Source organism: Marmota flaviventris, chromosome 13, assembly GCF_047511675.1.
Source record: "Marmota flaviventris isolate mMarFla1 chromosome 13, mMarFla1.hap1, whole genome shotgun sequence".
Classification (NCBI taxonomy): Eukaryota; Metazoa; Chordata; class Mammalia; order Rodentia; family Sciuridae; genus Marmota; species Marmota flaviventris.
The window spans coordinates 20,949,543-20,953,234 of record NC_092510.1 but is presented as its reverse complement, the minus strand read 5'-3'; positions in this window follow the sequence as shown (position 1 = coordinate 20,953,234).

Below are 3,692 nucleotides of genomic sequence, written 5' to 3'. Positions count from 1 at the left end.
GAGATGTTAAGGATGTAGGAGGTGAGTATATAGAGTTATTAGATCTTAGGAAGCGTGAAAGAGGACTCTAAAGAAGTTGGCTAGTAGCAGGAGAAAAGAGAGAAAGTGATTTTGGGGAGACAAGTTAGAAGACAATAGAGAGAGTACAACAAACAAACAAACACAGATATTAAGAAAAATTAAAAATGTAAAGATAGGAAGTAAAAGAATATATAACACAACAGTAATATACTATTAAGACATCCTGGTCCTCAGTAGCCTAATTCATGAAAAGTACTTGGTTTCACAGATGTTGGGTTGTGAGGGCAGGAGAAGAAGAGAAAAAAAAATTAAAAAAAATCCTCAAAGGAAGATACAAGGATTGCTTTGTTTGGAAGATCTGTTGTTGTTTCCTATTACTATGACTATTAGTATATTTCCTATTACTATTCTCATGTAATAGGTGGGGTTGTCTGTTGTTTTCTGGTATTTACACCCTCAGGATTATGAAGGTTATTAGGATGGGAGGGTTGGTGTTGGGAGTGGAGGTCCTGGAGGTGGCACTTGCCAGTCCCAATGGGAGACTGCATCCCAAGGATCTGCTTGTGTGATGTGGGTGCCTGGTCTTATCTCCTCATATCCCCTGTAGACCTCACAATTCCTGGTCTCTAATTTAGTCTCTAAACTGTATCTCACTCACCCCCCTCCCTTTCTACTTCCCAATCAGAAACCTCTCTCTCCTGAGATCTTGTGGAGTGTGCTCTGGGGGCTGCACACCTGTTGCGGAGATCTGTTTTGTACTGGGCAGTGCAGAACCAGGTTTTGTAAGCTAATAACCAACCGCATAACCACAAGCACTTTGCCAGGTTAGCAGCTGTGGGGGAGAGGAGGGAGTTGGGGACTATAGGTACTTTAATATTGCTTCTAGGCCCCAGCCAGTGTCCCAGACTGGGAGTTGCCCCAACTAAAGATGATGACAAAGGTGTCCCATGATGGAGGTGGCTGATTTCAGAGATGGGGTATCTGGTCAAATGAGGCTGGGCAGTGGCGTTGAGCAGTTTGTTCATAGATGAAGCTGTGTAGCATTCAGTTTTGTGGCTGGTGACTGTCTCCAGACCTTGTATGGTGTCCCCAGGTGCAGGCTATTGTATGGAGGGGACTATGGTTGTGGTTGCAGTGTCCCAAGATGAAGGTGACCAGGGGATCCCCATGTTGATAGATGGGGGTCCACATGGGAGTGGCATCTGGAGGTCCTGTATGTGGGCAGTGGCTAGGAGTCCTGCACTGATGCTGATGCCTGGGGACCTGTGCTGGCATGGCAGCTGGGATTCCTATGCAGGAGTAACTGTGTGTGTGTGTGGGGTCTTCTAATAACTCATAGAGAAACAGTATTCCCACTACTTGAATCCCAGGTCCTGAGCAACACAGAATGCAGACTCCCTCTAGCCCACCATCTTGGATCCTCTAATTCTTCAGGTGCTTTTAATGATTAAATTTATCTTCAATGTAGCCAATATTACTATCTTGCAGACTTACATTATAAATGATTAAGAAGGCCAGTCTCCTGAACTTTGCTAATTATTATACAACATAATGTTATGAAACAAGCAAAACCATTTGCCTGATTTTGTCAAGAGGAAGACAAAAAAGTAAAAGTGTTTCAGTCATTGGGTGTGAAGGAAGACTCATCCACTTTACTTTGATCATTGTAACTGGCTGTATTGTTTATCATACATTGAGAAGAATTAACAGGTATACCAAAGTATTAATTATGGCTGACAATGGGTAATGAAATTAAGGTGAGAAGATTTCCAGTTTCTTCATTATATACTTGCTTATTATTGGTAATGAGTATGTGTTTTGATGAGGTTTTATAATAGTGATCCAGTTATCTGTTCTTATTTCCTGCAGGTAGCCATCATCTACTGGATGCAAGGCGCTAGGTAGGAAGGATACAAAGGAACTGGTATTCTAGTGGTCAGACATCTAGGAAGGCAATTATGGAGAGAGAAAGGTACCCTGCAGTGAAAGGAATTTAAATTAGGCCTGGGAATCCTGCCTCAACTCTGTCTGCTGCCATGGTGATCTCTGAGTTTGATGATAGCACATTACTAGGAATGGGGAGGAGAAGAGGAAGCTTTTCTGGATGACCAACCTAAGGTTCTTCTATCCTCTTACTTTTTGAATATGACTGGAAGCACACCTTGCACAAAGAAGATGTAGACCCTGATTTAGCTTGCATATATGGCCTGTGAGATATAAGTTTTTCATAATCTTGGCTTCTCATAGTAAAATGGTTGATTGTCAGTTGCCAGAGGACTGAATTTCAAGGTTATCATTTGAGTACTTGCCTCTGTTCCATGGCTACTAGTCTTCATACCAGTTACTGTTCTCCTATTTTTTCAAAATGCATAGTGGTTAAGAAGGGTTGACTTGATTCAGAGTCATTGTCTGATTTCTAGAGTCTTGAAATGAAAATGCAAAGTAGTCCATGAATGACCAGGGTTGAAAGTACTCACATTACAGGCCGGGGCTAGTCACATCTCCTCTGTGACACAAAGGAAAATACAATTATCACAAACTTGTATGGCCACTAGAGCCAGAAAAGGAATGGGTAAGTGTATACTTTTCTTCCAGTTTGAGCTTAAAACAAAATTAAGTAAGAGGCTGTAAAAAATAGCCTTTCTCATCAGGAACATGTGGTTCATTCTTACCATATGGCACACCTGAACTGGACTCCTGAGCTCCATGCAAATGATCACCTCCCTTTCCCTCACTTTAACACATTCAGGGTAGTTTAATCCTTCCTAGTATACTGTGTCCTTGTTGGCCTTAAATACCTTCTTTATAAGCGTGCCTGATTTTTGGAATTGTTTTGTAACTGGAAACTAGTCTCTTTGGGCAAGTGCAAATTATAAACTCTTCACAATGTCCTACCTGTATAATTAAACTACAGAAACATAAAAGCAATTAGGTGGAACATCTACAAAATGAATGAATATTAGTAATCTATGTAATTATAAATACTTTGTCACTCCACTCTCACTGCTTGGATATGTTGATTTTCAATGGAAAAAAAATCAGAGAAAATTTTCCATATCTCCTGACTCCAATCTATTCTTGGCTGAGACTCAAAGCCTTTTCCAGGATCAGAGCATTTGTTTATAACTATAGTTTCTGGCTTGAGTAGAGAAATATTATTTCTGTCCTTCCTTATCTTTTTGCAAACCAATTGAAAAATAAAAAGAATAAGAAGTAGTAATGCAAATTTCCATTTTTGTTGAAATTAGGAAATACTCATCTCTGTAAACATAATACTGTGTGTGGAAAGAGGCTTTCAGATTAGTGAAAACTGTATCAGTGAAGAAGGGCTGGGAACTTTGAATCTCATGGGTGCAGAATTCTCCAGAGTAAATGTCACAACTTTGACTTGAAACAGATCAGGGTGCATGGACGGAGAGCAATGCCCTCCCTGTCAGTACCCAGCAGCTTCAGACACATAAGAAACACAGACACAATCTCAGCCAACTATGAGGGGTGGGTGAAGGATCAACTGCGAGAACAGACATTCCTTTAGTTTCTAAGTCTGCTAAAGAGGAATGAAGGAATTAGCCAGGCACCAAAAAACTCCATTAGGTTGTTTCCCTGGGAAAAGGGAAATAACCAGCCAGTACAGTATCAAGGGTATTGATAAGATTTCTGGAGGCAACAAG